General features: G+C 37.5%; 1 non-coding gene across 1 annotated transcript; it reads left to right on the top strand.

The window, feature by feature from the left end:
* The first annotated feature begins 17,629 nt into the window (after window positions 1-17,629).
* Window positions 17,630-17,765, top strand: LOC120099067 (small nucleolar RNA SNORA4). The gene has a single exon (XR_015646046.1). It is a non-coding gene; the product is annotated as a small nucleolar RNA SNORA4 (small nucleolar RNA).
* The last annotated feature ends 5,648 nt before the right edge of the window (window positions 17,766-23,413 follow it).

A 23,413-nucleotide genomic window follows, 5' to 3' on the forward strand; every position in this document is an offset into this window, starting at 1 on the left:
GTGTGTGTGTGTGTGTATGGGCTAATCATATCATCTGCAAATAGTGATATTTTGACCTCTTCTTTTCCAATCTGTATCCCTTTCACCTCCTTTCATTGTCTGATTGCTCTGGCTAGGACTTTGAATACCATGTTGAATAGCCGTGTCTAGTCCCTGGTTTTAGTGGGATTGCTTCAAGTTTCTCCCCATTTAGTTTGATGTTGGCTACTGGTTTGCTGTATATTTCTTTTACTATGCTTCGATATGGGCCTTGAATTTCTGATCTTCAAGAAGCTTAACCATGAAGGGGTGTTGAATATTTATTGTCAAATGCTTTCTCAGCATCTAATGAGATGATTGTGTGTTTTTTTCCTTTGAGTTTGTTTATATAGTGGATTATGTTGATGGATTTCCATATATTGAACCATCTCTGCTTCCCTGGGATGCAGCCCACTTGACCATGATGGATGATCATTTTGATGTGTTCTTGGATTCAGTTTGCAAGAATTTTATTGAGTATTTTTGCACTGATATTCATTAGGGAAATTTGACCGAAGATCTCTCTTTGTTGGGTCTTTGTGTGTTTTGGGTATAAACATAATTGTGTCTTCATGGAAGTAATTGGGGAGTGTTCCTTCTGTTTCTATTTCATGGAATATTTTGGACAGTAATTTATTAGGTCTTCTATGAAGGTCTGATAGAATTCTCTACTAACCCCATCTGTTCCCGGGCTTTTTTTTTTTTTAATTGGGAGACTTTTAATAGCTGCTTCTATATCTTTAGGAGTTATTGGACACTTTAGATGTTTTTTCTGATCCTGTTTTATCTTTGGTATGTGGTATCTGTCTAGAAAATTGTCCATTTCAGCCAGATTTCCAGTTTTGTTGAATATAGGATTTTATAGTAGGATATGATGTTTTTTGTGTTTCCTCAAATTCTTGTTATGTTTTCCTTTTCATTTTTGACTTCATTAATTTAGATATACTCTGTGCCCTCTGGTTAGTCTGGCTAAGGCTTTATCTATCATGTGGATTTTCTCAAAGAACCAGCTCCAGGTTTTGATTCTTGGCATAGTACTTTTTGTTTCTACTTGGTTGATTTCAGCCCTGATTTTGATTATTTCCTGCCGTCTACTCCTTTTGCGTATATTTGCTTCTTTTTATTCTAGAGTTTATAGGTGTGCTATAAAGCTGCTAGTGTATATTCTCTCCAATTTTTTTCAAAGGAACTCAGAGCTATGAGTTTTCCTCTTAGCACTGCTTCCCTTGTGTCCCATAAGCCTGGGTATGTTGTACATTCGTTTTCATTAAATTCTAAGAAGTCTTTAATTTCTTTCTTTATTTCTTTTTTGACCAAGTTATCATTGAGTAGAGCATTGTTCACCTTCCATGTGTATGCAGGTTTTCTGTCATTTTTATTGTTATTGAAGACCAGCCTTATTCTGTGGTGATCTGATAGGATACATGAGATTATTTCAATCTTCTTGTACAGGTTGGGTTTTGTTTTAGGATAAAATGTCCTATAGATATCTGTTAAATCCATTTGGTTCACAATTTCTATTACTTTCTCTGTGTCTCTGTTTAGTTTCTGTTTAGTTTTGTTTCCTCGGTCTGTCCATTGCTGAGAGTGGGGTTTTGAGGTCTCCTACTATTATTGTGTGAGGTAGAGTGTGTGTTTGTGATTGAGTAAGGTTTCTTTTATCAATATATGTGCCGTGGCATTTGGAGTATAGACATTCTGGATTGAGAAGTTATCTTGGGGGATTTTCCTATGATGAATATGAAGTGTCTTTCCTTATCTTTTCTTTTTGATAACTTTTGTTTCAAAGTCGATTTTGTTTGATGTTAGAATGGCTACTCCAGCTTGTTGCTTGGGACCATTTTCTTGGAAATTAGTTTTCCAGCCTTTTACTCTGAGGGGGTATCTGTCTTCGTCATCGAAGTGTGTTACCTATATGAGCAAAATGCTGGGTCCTCTTTACATATCCAGTCTTTTAGTCTATGTTTTTTTATTGGAAATTAAGTCCTTTGATATTAAGACATAATAAGAAACAGTGATTGTTATTTCCTCTTATTTTTGTTGGTAGAGGTGGATTTATGTTTGTGTGGCTCTCTTCTTTTAGTTTTATTGCAAGAAGATAATTTTCTTGCTTTTTCTAGGGTGTAGTTTCCCTCCTTGTTTTGGAGTTTTCCATTTATTATCCTTTATGTGGCTGAATTTGTGAATAAATATTTTGTAAATTTGGTTTTGTCATGGAAAATCTTGATTTCCCCAAGTATGTTAATTGAGAATTTTGCTGGATATAGTAGCCTGGGCTGGCATTTGTCTTCTCTTAGAGTCTACGTGACCTCTGCCCAGGACCTTCTGGCTTTCATAGCTTCTGTTGAGAAGTCCACTATAATTCTCTTACTTCTGCCTTTATACGTTACTTGATGTTTTTCCCTTACTACTTTTTTTCATCTTTATTAGCTTGAGTATTTATTATTTACATTTCGATTGTTATTCCCCTTTCCGGTTTCCAGGCCAACATCCTCCTAACTCCTCCCCCTCCCCTACTAATTTTAATATTCTTTATTTGTTTTCTAAATTTGGTGTTTTGACTATCATGTGACAGAAGTAATTTTTTTCTCTGGTCCAATCTATTTGCAGTTCCATAGGCTTCTTGTATGTTTATGAGTGTTAAGTTTGGAACATTTACTCTGTTCTATACCTATTATCCTTGGGTTTGATCTTCTCATCATGTTCTGGATTTCCTGGATGCTTTGGGTGAGGAGCCTTTACCTTTTTCATTTTCTTTGATGGTTCTGTCAATGTTTTCTATGGTATCTTCTGCCCCTGAGATTCTCTTTTCTATATCTTGTATTCTGTTGCTGATGCTTGAATCTGTAACTCCTGATCTCTTTTCTACATTTTCTATCTCCAGGGTTGTCTCCTGTTGTGATTTCTTTATTGTTTTTATTTGTCATTTTAGATCCTGGATGGTTTTGTTCAATTCCTTCACCTGTTTGGTTGTATTTTCCTATAATTCTTTAAGGGATTTTTATGTTTCCTCTTTAAGGGCTTCTACTTGTTTACCCGTGTTGTTCTGTATTTTCTTCAAGGGTGTTATTTATGTCCTTCTTAAAGTCCTTTATCATCATGAGATGTGATTTTAAATCTAAATGTTGCTTTTCTGGTGATTTGGGATATCCAGTATGTGCTTTGGTGGCTGAACTGGGCTCTGATGATACCAGGTATTCTTGGTTTCTGTTGTATAGGTTCCTGCTCTTGCCTTTCACCATCTGGTTATCTCTGGTGTTAGCTGGTCTTGCTTTCTCTTGACCCTTCTGTAAGCCTGTGTGTCAGCACTCCTGGAGACTGGCTTTTTCTCAGAGGGATCTGGGTACAGAGATCTGTGTCACAGGATCAGCTCTGGGTGCAGGCAAAAAGCAGAAGTATCCTGTCTCAGACTGCCCCTTAGTTCTTGTGTCCAGTGCCCTTCAGGTGGTTCCTCTTGGGCCGGGAATGTGAGCAGAAGTGGTGGTCTCCTCTGTCCTCTCAGGATTGTCTGCACTTCTGAAAGTCTTACTCTCTCCCCAGGGAATCTGGGTTCAGAGGGCTGTGGGACTGGGTCAGATCTGTGCACAGGCAGAAACCAGAAGTTTCCTGTCCCAGACTGCTTCTTGGTTCCTGTGTCCTGAGGGCTCCAGGCAGGTCTCTCAGAGCAGAAGTAGTGGTCTTACCTCTGTTCTCAAATGTGTCAGTGCTGCTGGAGACTTACTTTTACCTCTGGGCACAGGCAGAAACCGAGTTTGAATATTCTTAATATTAAATATAATATATGAAGCAATTGAGGACTGACCAAACAATATAAGTGGCAGAATCTACATCTGTCCTCCTTTAAGGAGTAACAATAAAATTCAGGTTTATACCTGCTTTGGTGAATCCCTGTGCTTGACAACTGGAAGTAGGAGGATGTATTCTGATTTCTAAACCAGCCTGAGCTAAGCAGTGAAAGTCTGTTTTGACAACAACAAATGCAGAAACACTAAAATGCTCTTCCTGATTACCTCCAAGCTATGTGTATATGATAAGCATGAAACAAGTGAATTTTGTGTTACGTGTTTACCCCATCATAACTGGTATTCATGGTATTATAACCTATTACATACATATCAATACATACTAAAATAAAAAGGTGAACAGAAAATCCCAAGTATTTTGAATTTGGAATATTTACCTTGTATAATATAAGGATAAAAGGCCATTTGATAATTTGATTATATAATATACCAAATGTCAATCACATGAAGAACATTGATAATTAAAATATGCTTATGTATCAGAAACGAAAATGTGTACTATTTAGTAAATATGCACATGTATACAACTAAATATTTGTGCTTTCAGTGTTGAAAGTTGAACAAAATTTATTAATATTTTTTAGTATTTTTTTCAGTTTCTTTGACCTAAGAACTGATTGATCTAAGGACATCTATACCAAATTTGACATTTACCTTTGGTAATTAGGTCTCTATCTACCATTTGAACATACCTCTAATGTAAGTGGGGTTGCAAATGTGTAAAGCCACTACAGAAATCAGTATAGTGTTTCCTCAGAATGTAGGAATAGATATACCTTAAGATCCATCTACAACTCTTGGCATATATCCAAAGGAATCTGCATCCTATGACACTTGCTCAACCACATTTGTTCCTGCTCTATTTATAATAGCCAGAAACTAGAATCAGACTAGTTCAAGGTATAAATAATGTGTGTTACATTTACACAATGGACTATTTCTCTCCTTTAAAAACATGAAATCATGAAATTCACAGGAAACTGCATAGAGCTCGGACAAAGACAATAAAACAAACAAACAAATCCTGATTGATGTAATCAATACACTAAAAGACAAATAAGGTAAGTATTTGCTTACATGTGGTTGATTCTATGTAACCACAGAGAATAGGTATAGAGCAATAAACTAGGGGAGGGGGACTTGCATTTCTTTACAAAAGGGAACTAGATTAGATTGCCATGGATATACAGGCAGAGATACTGGAAAAGGAGGATCAGACAGGGAGAACAATAGAGGGGGTAGGGAATAGGAAAAACAGTTTAAACTGAGGGCCATTTGAGAAGTTGTATGGAAACAAATGAAGTCTCCAGTCCCAGGAATGGGTTATATTTGATTGAGTTGTTAACCAAACCCCAAACAACCCAGGATATTGGCAAGGCTACCGATTGCTCTTCAAAAGTTGAAGATGGGGCTCTATTACTAAAGACAATGCCTACAAAACTCATGAAACACATAGAAGTCAAGTTGATGTCTACCTAAAGCCTTTACCCCATCATAACTGGTATTCATCGTATTAAAAGGTACTCTTTACACGCTATCAACGGAGAAAGGCAAATACAAAAACAGCAATTGCTTTGAATCCTCAGTTCTGACCTGCCTGCAAATGTGCTAGTGCAGCAGTGGCACAAAAGTTGTGCGAGCAAGCAACCAACATTTGATTGGATTTAAGGCCCATTGCATGAACCAGAACACACCCTAAAACTGCTTGGATGGCCGAGCACCAAAGATTGGATAGGCCAGAGACCTGGGGTGGGGGTGGGGGAACCAAATACTACTGTTGTCCTAAAGGAATGACAATAAAATGATTCCCGATTGTATTCAGCTATAAACATAGATTAGTGTCTTGCTCAGCCATTATCCAAGAAGCTTCCTCCTATAGTAGATGGGAACAATTACAGAGACCCACAACTGTACAGAAAGTGAATTTGGAAGACTCAGTCCTAATTGAGGTAACTCCATCAAAACACTTCCTTCAAGGTTTAGGAGACCTTGTAGAATAGGAGGAGGAAAAGATTGTAAAAGCCAGAGGGGATGGACACTGAGGAAATACAGCCCTCTAAACAGTAGGACCGATGAACACATGAATTCACAGAGACTGTGGCAGAATGCACAGGGCCTGCACGAATTTGTATCAGATAGTTTCTCAGTGCTGAGAGAGGAAGTGGAAACAAACCCCTATCTGAAATCCGTAAGCTATCTCTATTCATAATCACTTGCAAATGGAAACTTAGTTTTCTCAGAGTCTCACTGAGTATACAAACACATCTAAAGTGTGTGCTCAGTAATAGGCAGCGTCCATGAAATTAGCTCGGTGCCATTGTTGGAGATGCTCTGCTTCATACTGCTTTGTTAGGGCTTGCTTTTAATTTTTCTTTTCTTCTTTTATTCCTATTTCTCCTTATAGGCTCTTTATTTCTGGCTTTGTATTTTTATGGGATTTTTGAGTGTACAATTGCATGTTTCTGTGTCTATATGTGTTTCTTGTGTTTTTTCTTTAGCTCCCTTTCCTCTGTTGTTTTGTCTCCTTCTGTTTAGTTTGTTCTTATTTTATTTTATTTATTAAAGATCATTATTGTTTTAGGTGCCTGTTTTTATTTTAATGAGGAAGAGAAAGCATAAATTTGAGTGGGTAGGGAAGGGGAGGATCTTGGAGAAGTTGGGGTTGGAAAACTATAATCAGAAAATGTTGCATTAAAATCAATCCTCAAAAAACAGCATTCTCAGCAAAAATCAAAGAAAAAAGAAGAAAGAAAGAACAAAAGGAGGAAAGAAAGAAAAGAGAAAGAAAGTAAGTAAAGCAAGGCCTTGAAAGAAACCACCAAATTCTGTTGTTTCATGGTTTCTGCTTTAACTTCATGCTCGAGGTTTTGCTTTGACTTTTCTCATCGATGGATTGAGACCTAAAGCTATAATCAAATCAAATCTTTTACTTCCCTAAAATAAGACAAGAAAAATCACTCTGTGCTTTTTCTTTTCTTTTCTTTTCTTTTCTTTTCTTTTCTTTTCTTTTCTCTTCTCTTCTCTTCTTTTCTTTTCTTTTCTTTTCTTTTAATTTACAACTGCTATAATCACCTGTATTCAAGGAGCTGCACGTTAGGGAACATACAACAGGGCTTTCTGCTGTGTGTTTAATCATCCTGGTTTTTGTATTTTCAGGTAGAGCAAACAAAATGTTCACAAACAGTGAAAATAAGAAAAAACAAAAGCCAAGGGTTTGTTCCTTCAAGTAATAGTGAAGCTGTCTTTCCCTGATAATACCAGTCCTGTCTGCTTTTCTTCTTCCTTCTTTCTTCCTTCCTTCCTTCCTTTCTTCCTTCCTTCCTTCCTTCCTTTCGTCCATCCCTCCTTCTTCTTTCTTCTTAGGAAATGGACAGTACTTTTATCTCATTAGGAGTATCAGGAAGAACATCAGAATTTCAAACTTCATCATTCAGTGGACCAAAGCACAGAAAGCGAGAGCTATTCAGAGATTGTGCTCAGTACTCTTAGACACAAGATCATAATTAAGATGTCCCTCTAAAGCAATGTCACTGACCCAGCAGCAGCAGACTCTCCCTGCCCACCAAATTGAAGCCCTTTCTAGGTCACAAGCAGGAGATAAGTGTTTATTAGTTCCGCTTTTCAGATAACCTTCCTCCTGCCTGAGAATCCCATTAAAGCTTACAGTCGTGGTTTCCACTCCTTGATTGAGCCAAACATGCATCTCTCTGCAAAGGAGCATGCTTTCAAAATGTCATTCCCTTGACTTTATATGAAATGACTACTGAAGGAAAGGCAAGCATTCTTTAAGAGAGGAAAAAACACTTTGGACTTCTTAAGCAATGGCTTCCTTCAAACCAATGGGCATTGCTGACAATTATTTCCTGCTTGCGAGAGTACCACAATCATAGTTTATGATATTTTAAAAGCATAAACCACGATTGGAAGCTTTGAGGCAGAAACTTCAGCCTCCATCAGCAGGGCACATGTTATAATTTAACTCATTTTTCACAAAGACGGTTCTAGAAAACAGCACCGGAGCAAGCTTTGACACTGTTTATGGGCCTGTCTCACAGAGCCAAGGCTTGTCCAAGGCTTGCATTTATCTTTGGAAGAACTGTAATATTGGTGTTGAATATGACCAAAATCCATTATGTAAATGTAGGAATCATAATCATGGAACCTCTTATTTTATACATGTAATTTCCCCTAATAAAATGCATTTAAGAGTCAAAACCAATGCAGGTGTATACTGCTTTATAAGTACAAAAACTAAAAAGAAACCCACTGTTGTCTCTGTCTAAAGAAATGCATAGCAAGTACAGTTTGAGAGTGAGAAGATCTTGAAGTGTACCCATACATGTATATCTTTGAAAATCTCCCATTTTTTTTAAAACTGTATGTTGATGAACTGATTCAGACATGCGCTTATATCCCAGTTCACCCCAGGGTGCTCCCTTCTGAGAAGTCATTACTCAGGTTTCAAGGCTGTTATGATTAAATTAGGTTGTGTTCACAAAATGCTACATGCAGTAGACACGCAGTTTGCAGTAAATATTATACGTAACTTCTTAAATTTGTCATAGTTTTATCAAACTGGAAAAAAATACTAGTTGTACATTTAAGGAAGATTGGACAACCACCATCCAGTGAGCAGTCAGAAGTACAGAAGAGCAAAGGCCCAGTCCTGTAGTTTTTCGTAAAATTTTATAGGCAACCACAGGCCAATCACCTTCATTGTTAACATCTTGCTGGCCTTCACTATAGTACCTAAGTAGTTGAAATACTGCAGTACTGAGAAAGAAAGGGAACCCTTCACTAGGGAGCTTTTCTGGAGATCTCTTCCAGGTTGAGGGCTCCTCCTTGGTAGCTGTTTATACAGGAATTTGTAAACAACCTCATAGTGAACTGCCTTTACTTTGTCTCCTAAAGGAAATGATGGCATCTCTTCTAGCTTTCTCCTCATTATGTGGCAAAAATAGAATTGATTTGCATGGTTTATTAATTCCTCGCATATTGCTGTGACCACTTTACCAGACAGATGTATACTCAGTCTCTACTCAGAACAGGTCATGTTTATCTTCTGTTTTGCAATCTATTATGATTTCTTAATTTTCCATGTTATACTCAGAACAAGAACTGGAAATTCATCATTGTTGAGAAGTTTGAATGTCTGGTCCATGCTCTCAGTGGAAGGAATGAAGAGAGGCAGCCATTAGCTGTCACAAATGGTCTGTGGAGTTTAGATAAGAACAGAGAAAAAGCTAAAATGATCCAAACCTGAAATCGCATCCTAACTCCGAGCAACTTTGTGATTCTTTGTCATATTTAGGCTTAGTTTTTAGACTAGATTGTGCATACTAAAGCCCTAGTATTTCATGAATGCATCACAACACATCGGTATCAGGGCTTCAGAGAAGTTTGATCAATCTTCGACCAATCTTCCTTGCTGTCCTGTCACATCTATTGTATAGAATCAACTGTCAGATTTGTTCAGGTTGTTTTTTTTTTCTTGCTCTCTCTCTCTCTTAAATACTTTGACTTCCCTTTTGCTCTCTTGCTCTCACTGCATATATATATATATATATATATATATATATATATATACATATATATATATATATATATTTCAGACCTTTTCTCCTAAATTGCTATCATGGCTTCTAAGCTCATCTCCTTTACAGTTTTCTCTGTGATTCAGCTAAGGGCCCTCGAATTGCCAGAGGCAGCTGCCTAAAGCTCAGCCCTAAGATTGCCCATTATGAGAGAAAATAGATTAGAGCTAGGAGATAAAAGGAGATGTAAAGTTGACAGACAACCAGAAGTAGGCTTCTGAGTTTAATCTTTGTAAGTAAGCTAACAACCGTTAGAGTTAAGAATTTTGGGTGGATATGTGTGCCTTACAAGAAAGAATGATAAAAATGCCAGCAAGAGAGCATATTGAGATGGGTCTACAGGTCTTTCTAGTGCCATCCATTCTTTAACTGGAAGTGAAAAATGGAGACATGCACTTCTCATTAATCCAATTTAATTTGTATTTAATTTAATTAAATAGGTTGCTCAAAGAGAAAGAGAATAATGATGTAGAGTTCGGATTCTGTTTCAGAATTTAGTTATTAGTGCATTACTGGCTAGGTAAGATTAAGTACTTTTTAATTTCTTACATTGATATTACCATATATATATATACATATATATATATATATATATATATATATATATATATAAACACAGAAGAGTATGTTTTACAATGTGGTACATTAGTAATAATTAGTGATTTTTATTTATCAGATTCTGTTAGAAACACTACTAATAAACCTTGTTTAGAATGGCATTATGTTCTGACATTGTATTATATATATATATATATACATATATATATGTACAAAATTTAGTCATGTATAATTTAATCATGTATAAAATTAGTTATATATAAATAATTTTATACATGATTAAATTATTGCATACTTAAATAACTTGCCTCAAATTATACACCTAGCCTATGATAAAATTAGAGTTCAAAGCAGTGGTCACATTTAGAGTATGATTTTATATTCTATGCTATGTCCCTGCTAATGGCAGCCATACTGTATGCCTAACTTCAGCACAGAATTGATTATGTCCCCAGAACTGCTGTGAGAGTGACCCTGGGAGTCAGCAACTTCTACATACTACCATGTATTTTACCCGAGTTGTGTTTCTGGTATTAACCACTATTGAGAAAGTGAAGCATCATTGAAAATTATGCACCTTTTCTTAATTGTTTATACAGCTAGATGCACCAAAGCAAAGACAGAGGTAGTTGTTCTGCAAACGTCTGGTCATTTCTTATCTGAAGACTTAACACATCCTTCTGAAATTGTTAGAAAGAATCCTACACACAGTTTACAAGAGATTGGTCAGTTCACTAATGGGACAATAATTTGGGAAAAAAATAGAGGATTTTTCTTTCAGAATATTGGTTAGAATGTACTTTGAATTCATCCTGAGGGAACTATACTTGAACAGCTAATTAGGGTAAATACTCTGGCAGTGATTAGGGCCCACCACTTAGGAAAAGATTCAAATGTTTCTGGCAGAAAGAGATTTCCTTCTGGGATTTTATTTAGCTTTTGACTATTGATCAGATGTTTTAGTGTGTCTACCATTATTGGACTACAGATGGGGAACTGGACAATTTCAAAAAATACATGCCTGAAAATCATCGGTAGGACTATGCAAATTAGCTGTCTCCGTTTCTCCTAAGGACTTAGGCTCTAAGGTTCACTTACAACAGCTATCTAATTGATAACAACCTCAGCACTGCAACAGCCAGTCATGATTCTTTAATATGTATTTGCTTCTGAATTTTACTCTTGAGAGGAGAACATACTTGTAAAAATGTTCTGTTTTAAAATGTGTGGATATGAGCATGGAAAGTGCTAGAACATGGACATGGAAGGGAGTAAGTGATGTAATTACATTTTATTTTATTTTTAGTTTATTCATGCATATTCTATACCCTGATTACAGTTTCACCTCCCTTCACTCCTCCCTGCTTCCTTTATCTAGTCTCTTCCCCAGATCCACTCCTCCTCACCTTCTCCATTTTCCTTCCAAAAAAGCAGGCTTCCTTGAGATACCAACTGAATATCACATAGAAAGATACAAGAAGACTAGGCACAAATCCTCATACCAAGGCTGGACGAGACAGTCCAGTAAGAGTAAAACGGTCATAAGAACAGGGAAAAGAGTCAGACACCTCTTCTTATCCCCTACACACACACACACACACACACACACACACACACACACACACACAGACACTCACAGTTAGGAGTCCTGCAAGAATACCAAGTATACAATCATAGCATACATGCAGCGGATCTAGCTTGGATCCATGTGAGCTTTATGATTGTCCTTCAGACTTCATGAGCACTATAGGCATTGCGTAGTTGAATCTATTTGCTATGTTCTCCTGGTGTCCTTGACCCCTTTGTTTCTACATTCTTCCCACCCTGTCTTCTGGGGGGGGGTTCCAACTAGAACTTCAGGTAGTATATTGAATAGATATGCAGAAAGTATACACTCTTGTCTTGTTCCTGATATGAGTGCAATTGCTTTGAGTTTCTAACTAGAGCAATGACACAACTGAAGGAGACCAGGGGAAACAAGTTGGAAAGGAAGTAGACAAAGTATTCTTAGTAGTTCCAGGGAACTACTATAGCTGAGAATCACCATTTGTGAAGTGTCTGGAGACAAGATTAACTCAAATAAATCAGTAGCCTTCCAATATATGAATGATAAACAAGCTAAGAAAGAAATAAGAAAAGAACACCCTTCACAATAGCCACAAAGAATATAAAATATCTTGCTGTAACTCTAACCAAACATGTGAAAGACTTATTTGACAAAATCTTCAAGTCTTTGGCGAAAGAAGAAAATGGGAAGATCCTCCATATTAATGGATCAGTAAGATCAGCATAGTAAAAATGGTCATCTACCAAAAGCAATCTATGGAAATAATATAATCCCCACCAAAATTCTAATAGAATTATTTACAAACCTTGAAAGACCAATATTCAACTTTGTTGGGAAAAACGAAAAACCCAGGATATCAAAAAATTTTCTGGAAAATAAGAGAAAAAATCCAGAGGTATCACCATTCCTGATTTCAGACTGTACTACAGAGAAATAGTATAAAAACTGGTTCACAATTGGCATAAAAACAAACAGATTGAAAAATGGAATTGAATCAAAGACCTAGGTGTAAATATATATATATATATATATTTATATATATTATATTTATATATATACTTGATATTTTTATAAAGAAATGAGAAATATACAATGGAAAAAAAGATTCTTGAACGAATGGTGCTGGTCCAATTGGATTTCTGCATGTAGAAGGTGCAAAGAGATGCAATAAAATACAAGTCTAAGTAGATCAAAGACCTCAACATAAAACCAACTACCACTGAACCTGATAAAAGATAAAGTGTGGAATAGCCTTGAATGCATGGGTACAGCAGATAACTTCCTGACAGAACATGAAGAACACAGGGACTAAGATCAACAATTAGTAAATGGGATCTCAGGAAACCACAAAGGTTCTATAAGACAAAGGTCAAAACATCAGCATGCAGAATGGGAAAGGAATTTTCAGTATTCATCTGACAGATGTATAATTATGTTTTAATTAAAATAATTAAATTTCATTTGCAAGTTTTTAATGAGAATATGTCAATGTATCTTTTGAACAGAGTGGCTATCCCAGGTTAGAAATAGCTATTTGAAGTTTTCAGGAACACCATGGTGGAAAACAGAACAACATGTACAAATAGTAGGATTCCTGAGCTTGCAACTGACTATGACAGATTCATCAGCCTTTTGGGCTAAAGAACAGTACTTCAACAGTTGTTTCTGCCTGTCTCTGGCATGCATATGATCACTGCTCACAGTAGCTAGATGTATCATGCTGTTACCTAGCTTTCTTATGCTTTCACTACATTAATTGATGTATTGGTTATTTTAGAAATATCAAAAGATGATGAGGAATCTGCTGTTCTATTTCAGAATGGAATGAAGATCACTACAACTAATGCAATAGACTTCCAGAAGTTGCCTACAGAATGGGAGGGAATATAACAACCACTCCTATCAATTTTTCCATGATAAATATCAGAATTTTTGTATTGTCCTGCTTTGATTTTTGCAGGGATATCAATATTAGGAACAAAAAACTTTGTAGCTAGCTCTTTCTAAAGTATAATCAACCTATAATGTTTTGATGTGTAAGTCAATTTTAAATTGTTTTCTAAATAGCCTACCTTCAGAAAAAAATCTGTAATTAAAAAAAAAAACTATTTCTCTTCTTTATCTTTGGGTGAGTTTGAGGTCAAATATGGATGGGTCTTGCTTTCTGAACAACTTTACTATTATGCCAATAGACTCTAAAGTGTCTATCTATATCAGCAGTTCCTCACATGATAAATAAATAAATATATAAGCTATGAAAGTCTACCTTTGAAATCAGCCTGGGTAGGCTCTGGGAAATGAGCAGTTCAAACAAATTTATTAAAAAAGGGTCTTGTGATAGAGCTTGAAAACTACCACTTAGAAAAATACATGTACTTTACCCAGAATTTCAGGTGTTACTATTATATCTACATCCATATCAGAAACAAAATATTATTTGAAAAGCAGTGAAATTACTTTGGATTGAGAATCTTATTTAATATTTCTGGAAAAGTTACCAATAGGATAGGTAACTCTTAAAACTGCAGTGGAGAAAATATAGGTAAAATTTCCAATTCTTGATTTAAAGAAAAATTTACTATTAGTGTCAGAACTTAGAAAGTCAAAAGTTTTCTTTTTATTTGTATTTCAAAGACAGGAAGGGTATTGGAGTCAACTTCCCTTAACATCAAAGATTTGAAAGAAATAAAAAATAAATAAAATAATACTACTATCTATGTATGGGTCTGTGTTGGCTGGTTGCTGATCACGGCCTCCTGGAGAGGAATTAGGGGAGTTTGAAGGTGCTTATCCCACAGGGCTATGGGGAAGTTCAGAGATACTGCTCAAGGAGTGGGGGGGGTGAGAAAGCACAGTCTGAGATGTGGGAAAGCCAGAGCTGGTTCAGGGGTACACAGGTCTGTGACGAGGCTGAGGCTGAGGCTCTGAGATTCTCAGACTCTTGGACATCCAGATGCGCTTGAGTCCCAAGGAAAAGCAGAGCTGCAGCTGGGGGACAGCATTTATCCTTGGGGGGAAGGGATAAGGGGAACGGGGAACTCCAGCTTGTCCCAATGGTGATTGTCCTTAGCTTGGTAGAGACAGGCTTGGTTATGGCCAGGAGCACAGAGAGACCTTCTAAGGGAGAATTAAACTGATGCCCTTTAGGCGAATGCTCTCTCCATGGCTGCTCACTACAAATCTTGATAAAAGAGACAGTCTATGGTTCTAAACAGTTTACTGGCTGTTCGTGATGAAAAATGGAGGAGAAAAACCATACCGCCCTTCTCAGGGTGAGCCTGAGATTAAATATCTTTTGCAGGGAGGAATTTCTGGGAAAGGAAGCTTATTGTCTAAGCCCTCCGGGACTCTAGGACTACTCAACAACATGGAGAACTGTGTGTTGGCCCAGTGTCACCATAGGACACCATTTCTTTTATGTTAGCAATGTGACACATTTTCCAAGTCAGGAGTCTGGCAGGGAGTTGGGAGTCACCTAAGTCTCAGGTGTGTACCCTTCGAGTTTTTGGGTCTAAACCTGCTCTACTTTACCAAACTTCCTGGCCTGGTTTTACTCCCACATCTATGAACAAGCAATATTTTGTGCAATAGACTAGGGTTCAAAGGTGAATAATACATATTAATTAACCTCATGGAGTTTGTTTTATTTGACTACTGTCTTATAAGCAAATAAGTGTGAAACAAAATTGAAACCAAGACTATCCTAATGGAGGGTGAGGCCAGAAAAGAATACATTAAAGTCAGAAGGGTTAGTTGGAATTTTTAGACTTGTGTTATGGATCATTATATAGGAATAATTTTTGGGCAAAATGACAATATGCATGTAGCTGTGAATGTTGGAAGGAGAGGAATGCATTTAATGAAGTGTGGGTAGTGTGATGTAAACCATCCATTACTTGGTTTCTGTTCCTAGACAAATTATGACTATAATTCAGTACATATTCAAGACAGGTTTGGATAAGAGTTAATTTGCCCCATCTATTGCTAGTCCCTGTGACTTGGGGTTTTACTGCTGTGAACAGACACCATGACCAAGGCAACTCTCATAAAGACGTACATTTAATTGGGGTTGTCCTATAGTTTCAGAGGTTTGGTTCATTATCGTCATGGTGAAAAGCTTGGCAGTTTGCAGATAGCCATGGTACTCAATGAGCCCAGAATTCTCCATCTTGATCTGAACGCAGCTAGGAGAATACTTTTCTCTACAGACAGGCCGGAGGCTTTCTTCTGCACTGGGGACAGTCTCAGCATAGGAATCCCACTTACACAGTGACATATTTCCTCCAACAAGGCCACGCTTCCTTCAACAAGGACACACTTCCTAATAGTGCCACTCCATATGGCCAAGCATTCAAACATATGAATCTATGTCGCCAAACGTAACCAACCACACATACTACCTTCTGGAATTACTCTAATGTCTTTTCTTTTTGTATACTCTTCTCTTTAGGAAACCTTGTGAGTGCCTTGGAACAGACAGTGGCTAGGCCCCACCCCTGCCATCTCTAAGAACCTCTAAACACTAGGCTCTGCCAACAGAACACTCTAAGGGACATAAAGATCAAACCCATCTCCTCAAGATGCAGGTTGCCAACCTTAGCTCTACAGCCAAAATAAATAAATAAATAAATAAATAAATAAATAAATAAATAAATAAATAAGCCAAATCAGGCCACATGACATTCCACCAATAGTAGACCACCCAAAGCTGCTGCTTCTGGTCCAAACACAGGCAACCATCCTCCTGTGTTTTTCCAATAAATCTCTTGTGTGAGGTTTGTTGTGTTGTGATGTGACTTTGGTATTTCTTGGCTCCTGTCTCTCTTGCATGGGGAATAATTTCAAAGCTGTAATGCTAAAAAAACTTCCCCTGCTCTACCCCTTTCAAACCACTCTGCTGAGTACTTTGGTACATATTTTCTCAGTTCCAGATCTGCAACTTAGGTCCCATCATCATTTGTTTGACACCTTAAGGACAAAATAATGAAGACTACCTCTGGACTGTATGTAAACTTGTGCATTTACATGTCTTCTTCATTCAACCATCGGGTTTTGTGGTAAAGTGTGCTTCGGAATATCCAGCCTCTGTTGCCACTGATAACAATGGAACCACCATTTTGTCAAGTCTCTTCTTTCTTCCCTGATAATGCCAATGCACTGAGATTACCTTTATGCCATGTACACTGCAGCATTCATGGAAGTCCTGGGACTTTATACACATTTAGCTCTTCCTATGATCTCTAATGTGATCTAACTCATTTCTATCATCTTACTATACTTGGTCTTTTCACTTCCTCCTTGAGTCTATGGTATGTTATTTCTATTTCCATAGTGAATCAAGATAGGTCTTGTATGAGGTCTTTTTCTGGGATGGCTTTTCCTGGCTTTAAACAGGAATACTTTTCTAAAAATTATTTCTTGATTCAAATTTTATCTCAAGTGTAATCTTTCTTGAAAGGACTTATTTGACCATTTTGTAGATCAACATCTTTAAAATCTTATCAATGTCAGCTACTATACTCCAGGTGATCCTGTTGTTTCCCGTTATTACATTCATTTCTATTTTTATTTGTTTGCTTGCTTGAGTCTTACCTTCACTATAAGGTTAAAGGTTATTCATTTTTTCTTTCTTTTCACGTTGAACTGCATATTGAAGGAATCTTCTATTTGTTAAGTTCAACAAATGAAAACTGCAAGCCATCCTTTCAAATAAACATTGGGTTGTATTTTGACTCCAGACCTGCTAAACATCAGCCATGTGGCTGTTTAAACTTGAGTTAAAATGTATTACATTTAAACATATCAATAAGTGTACATTATTTTTGAACCATATTCTAAGTGCTAACAAATCACAAGTACAGAGATAAAACATTGGCATCAAATTTCTATTCAGCAATGCTCTATTCTTGAGAATGAGTGCTTGTGCCATTGGAAAAGATTAAATGTTAAAGAGAAAACAAGTCAAAACAAAACAAAACAAAAAAACAAACTAGACAAACGAAAACAAAAACAAAGCAACGTCAAAAACATTCTAACCAACTTAGATTAAGTGGAAGAGTTTGAAAACCATTGGGGTTTCTTTTTAAACTCATTTAAATAAGATGAAATTCAGGTTTTATTAAATAACCTTAACCAATTCAGGCTATTTGGCAAAATGAGTAAGACCACACTCCACAGTGGACTATACCACTTAGTATTGTTCATTACTATACTGTTGCCTATATTGATTGCAGGGTCATCTAGATTTTGAATTATATTAAACAACTTCTCTGTTTCAGAAGAAAAAAAATAAGATGAAATTTTAGCTCTGGAGAAGGTTTATTAGATATACAGCCTGGAGGTGGGTTTTTGGATTTTGACCTCCCAATGTCCCATTCGAAGCTGCACATAATTATTCTTGAGGTTATAATTAAATGTGTTTTGTATCCTCCAGTAGCTAAAGGTTTCATAGGACTCACAGAAGATATAGTCCTTGATCTCAAAAATAACTTTTAAGACTCTTTTCAAACTGTATTTAAGAACAAGAGCATGTTGCAAAACCTTTACTAAAAGACTTCATGATGATGGATGACTCTGAGGAAGTCTGTGTGACAGAACCCACTATTTCAAAGTATTTACTTGTCTTTTTAAATTTAAAAATAGAAAAAAATGACCTGTCCTATTTAGTTTGCAAAACTTCAGAAGTGCTACAGATTAAATTTCTAACAATTGTAGTCATGTTTTATTAGAGCCTTAGCTAAGGGCTTGTCAGAATTTTTGCAGGCTGGTGTATCTTCTAGCTCATTCGCAAGTTGCATTAAGACAGCCCTCCTCGTCTAGCAACCAGTCAGAGCTGATTGCATGGTGCCCGAGACAATAATTTAAAAGAATGCATTTGCTGCATCTGAATACAAATGTAGCCATGAAGCTTGTTTTCTTTTAACTGAAGTCAAGTGACAGGATGGGACACTGCTTGTGTGAGGAAAATGCAATCAGGATTGAGAGCATTCTTCTGTTCCCCAGGCAACATATATGCTGAGGGGCAGCAAGAGGAGAAGAGAAGGATCTGCTGTGATTGTTGAAGCTTTGGCTGAACTTTCCAGAATGAGAATCTGCAGGTGGGTCCCAGCTAGGCAAGGAGACTGGCTTGATATTTGGAAATATAAAATCACATGGGAAATGGTTTCTCAAGCTGTTTTCATGTTTCCTGGCTTGCAATGTCAAGGATTTCAAGCAAACAGAGCTTGGATCAGTCCACTTGATAGGAATTCATGAATTTTATTACCTTATATTCATATTCCTGATAGTGTTGATATGGCTTCACAATTTTTGTTTTAAATAAAACAATTTGTATTCAAAATATGGGTCCAGTTATTATATAAAGAATTGAGAAAATTAATGCAGGTCAATTGAAAAAATGTATAAATTCATACATTTGTTCCTATAAATTCATGAACTAAAATTCTGGTTAAGTTTTAAGTAAATTTGGAATTATTCTACCCCTAGACCTATGACTTTAATTTTTAACTTCACAAAATCTGTCAATATCATTCAGTGTTAGGTTTGGAGAACCCAAGAACAAGTCTAATTGTGTTGCAAGAGAGTATTAAATTTTTGTATGTTTGCAGAGACACCCTCAGTACACTTCTTAATGCCTATTTATACTATAGTTGTGTATTCTGAAAAAAAAATTCCACGGCTTGGAGTAATACATTCATGTGAATACTTATGGTCCTAGCCACATTCATAGGTGGGAGTTGGTCAATGAGTTCTGCTATCAAAAGAGAAAATGTGCAAATTATAACTTGGATGTAGAGAAATGTAGCAGAAAAGGGAATGCCTGCCCTGGAAGAAAACAAAACAAAACAATTCAGTCAGCACATTTGCTTTTTATTTTTAGCATATTGCCTTATAGGAAAGACAAAATTTCTTTCTTGATAAAAAAGTTTTATTCTTATTATCAAAAAGATGTTATATAAGACATGCACATTACTACTCATTATTTACTCACCTCCAAAGATTCAGAGCTACGATGCAGAAATAAGAGAGAACATGTGGTATTTGTCTTTCTGGGTATGAGTTGTCTCAGTCAGTATAATAGTTTCTAGTTTCATCAATTACTTGCAAATTTCATTTTTTTCCTACAGCTCAATGCAAACTTAGAGTGTACATTTACAATATTTCCATCATCCATTCATCTGTTGAAAAACACAGGTCATTAATATGTCTTAGTTGTTGTTAATAGGGCAAAATTGAACATGGCTGAGTAATTATTTGCAGAATAGAAGCTGAGTATTTTGCACATATGCCAAAGAATGGTATAAGAGTCCTATGGTAGATCTATTTTGAGCTTTTTGACAGTCTCTCCACATATGCCCAGAGTTGCTCCACCAGTATGCATTACCATCAGCAGTAAAAAAGAGCTCCCAGTCCTCTCATCTGCACTAAAATTTGCTGTTGTTGTTTTCTTGATCTTCTGCCTGGGATACAATACAATCTCAGTAGGTTTTAATTTGCACTCCCCTAATTGGTAAGGATGCTGACACCTTTAAAGACATTTCTTCGGCAATTTTACTCCTTCTTTTGAGAACTTTCTGTTTTGATCTCTAGCCCATTTTGTAATTGAGTCATTGATTTTCTTTATTCTTATTTTCTGAGTTCTTTGTACATTATTGACTATTAATCTTCTAACAGATGTGTGGCTAAAAAAAGAGCCCTTTCCATTCTGCAGGCTTCCATGTTCCCTGTTTGCTTTGTTGTTATTTGCTTTAATGTAACCTAATACATACAGAGAAGAAGCTTTCTAAGCCCTCGTCAAAGAAGCTTTTCTTTGCAGGAATGAGAGATCACTACAGAAATCCAAGATTACTCAAGATGTAGAAAACAAAACAAAACAAACAAAATCAAAACAAAACAAAACAAAAAAACTGTGGCAGGCCCAACCCCACATAATATATGTACAATGACTTTATATACCTGAGACCACTAGGAACCTTACCAAATAAGGAGGAGGAAAGCTTGTTTGAGTCAGGAAAGTTTCTGTTGTCATGTATCTGAAAGGAATTGTGGGAGATGTGAGAATTAGGGGTGTGGGAAAGAGGTGTGAGCAGAAATGATATATCAGGTACCAATGAAATTCTCAAAAATAAATAAACAAATAAATAAATAAATAAATAAATAAAGTATACAAATAGCTGAAGACTGCATTTCTAGAAACAATATTTAGGAAGATTTGAGTACTGATGTATCATCTCTATATTAAAGTCTTTTGAACTGTCAACTTCAGGCCTATCTCCACATAGAACATTTACTGCCTTTTTTGACTGAATTTAACTAGCTGTTAGATTTCTCAGGATTTTATTTTTGATAATTGTTTCTTCCCCAAATTATTGTTTCTTGAGGCTTAGATATTTTTAAACCTAATTTTAATAAAGCTTCTCAGATGCTATGACCTCCATCCTCTTCTAGCCCACCACCCGAAGGTAGGGGAGAAACCATGGTAAATGGGACAAAGGGATACGGACCAGTTTAGAAGTAATTCCTTGGGGGAGATTCCAATCTTCATTTGCCGGGATACCCGTAGTCCAGTTCAATGGTGTCAGGATAGCAAACACAAATCAGCAATGGTACAATCCAGACGAAACCACCAGTTTTCTGCCAAAATGGTGTAAGTCAGCTGCAGTGACCAGTATCAGCACCAGCCTGGACTCCAGGAAAGTTTTCTGCTTTGCCTCTCTCAATGAATTGAAGATTAGTAAAGATGAAAATGTAAGACAAACAAAGTGTAACAAATCCAGCTATGCAAGCATGCCACAACTGTTCTTGAGTCCTATTTATAATTTCTCCAAATATTACATGATCTCCCACAGGTCTTGCCTTAGCAAAAACACCACTTGATTTTTGTCTTAGCTAAATATCAGTGAATTTATATCACCTGGCATATCCAGAAACTTTCACTTCAGTTTCCACATTAAAAATTGGGAGCTGGGTTCGCAGAAGTGTGCACAATGCTGAGAGCTCAGGGGAGACGGCAACTTCCACTAACATTCCTGGCCCAAGAGGAACCTGCCTAGTGCCCTCTAGATACAGGAACCTAAGAACAGAATCGTTCCAGTTTCTGCACAGACCCAAACATTTCTCAGAGCACTCTGTACGCAAATCCTGAGAGGGAGAAAGGGAGAGAGCTGGACTCTCAGAAGTGCGAACAATCGAGAACTCAGAGGAGACAACTATTTCTGTTCACATACCTAGCCCACCAGGAACCCACCTAGTGCCCTCTGTGCCCTCTGGGCACAGGAACCTAGGAGCAGTCAGGAAAAGGACCGTTCCGGTTTCTGCCTGTGCACAGAGCTGAAAGCCAGTCACAAGGAGCACAGACAAACCAGAGAGACAAACTTTTCTGCTCCAAGTGGCCCTACTGGTGGCCTCAGGACACATGAACCCAGGAACAATGTGGGACAGGACCGTTCTGGTTTTTTGCCTACACCCTGAACTGACCCGGTCCCACAGCTCTCTGTACCCAGAACTACCTGAAAGGTCAGCTCACACAGTCTTCTATAGTGCAGGGAATGAGACTGGGATCTTTGGTCTAGAGGAACAGAAATAGGAGGGAAGATTTACAGTCTATCTGATTTCTTGGTAGGAGTGGTTTTTGAGTAAGGAGGAAATACCTGATGGCGTCCAGTCCTAAGATAAAGCGTCAAGTAGGAAGAAGGAAGTTAGAAGGCAGTGGTCTGTGGGATCCACATCAGATTTGTTGGGAAGAGGGGAAGGAAGGTGGCAGCAGGTGTTGCTGTTGCAGAGAGAGCGTTGAGATTGGGGGATTGGGTTTGGAGAGGAGTTGGGGGTAAAGACATTTTTAATCTAGTTTATCTGTTTCTATAACTTGTACTACTTCTATGTCTTGTACTCATAGGAGGCATCTGTGGGTGTTAGAGGCTGGGATGTTGGAATGAGTTGGGAGAAGAAAGTATGGGAGAAGATGTTTGTGAGCCATTGGTGATAAAGGTAGAGAGTAAGGGAACATCACAGCAGGTTTTCTGTTACAAGGGTGTGGACGAGACTAGTGGACTGATCTGATGGATCAGAAGAGGTTTATGTCTGCCCTCATTCTGCTTGTTGGCCAAGTAGGAGTAGTCCTTGAATTATTAAAGGGTATTTGCTTGGGTTGGTGGATGGTACAAAGCAAGAAGTAGGAACAGGGAGGTTAGAAGGGGAAAGATCTGTGGGATCCACAAAAGAAGGAACATTTGGCAGGCATGGGTGCCATAGTTGTGCTGAGATAGAGTTGGAGCTGAGACTGAGAGATTGAGTCTCGGAGAACAGAGTAAGAAGAACTGATCTGCAGGCAGCAAAAGTGGTTTTCTGGTGGCTTGGACTATAGCTTAGCAGAGGTGCCTGTAGGAGTTGGGGCCTGAGAAAAAGTGACAAGTAGGGGGAGAGATGTTAGGAGATGGTATTTTGTGGGCCCCACACAAGATGTAGGCAGGGAGGGTAGGAGGGTTGTTGCATCTGGTGCTGTGTCGTAGAATTTGGGATGAGACTGGGAGACTGGATTTAGAAGGGAGAAGGAAGTTGTGATTTTCTATGTTCTTCACTTGGCTTACATATTTATCTGCTTAGCTGGAATGTTTCAAGTGAGAGCCTGCTGGTATTTGAGGCTTGGACGATGGCATGAGTTCCAGAAAGGTGTTAATGGAAGAAGATCTTTGTGATCCCTTGGGGATGGGGTCAGAGGGAAATGGGAGACTTTAGCATGTTTTCTGATACAGAGCTGGGTTGAGTCTGAGAGGATTGGATATGGTAAAGCAGAAATAGAGGTGTGGTATGCTGTCTCCCTACTGTTGACTTGTCTAGAACTTGCCTTTGAGTTGGCAGGGCCTTCTCTCCAGGAC

Source organism: Rattus norvegicus, chromosome 20, assembly GCF_021556685.1.
Source record: "Rattus norvegicus strain SHRSP/BbbUtx chromosome 20, alternate assembly SHRSP_T2T, whole genome shotgun sequence".
In the NCBI taxonomy this organism is placed as follows: Eukaryota; Metazoa; Chordata; class Mammalia; order Rodentia; family Muridae; genus Rattus; species Rattus norvegicus.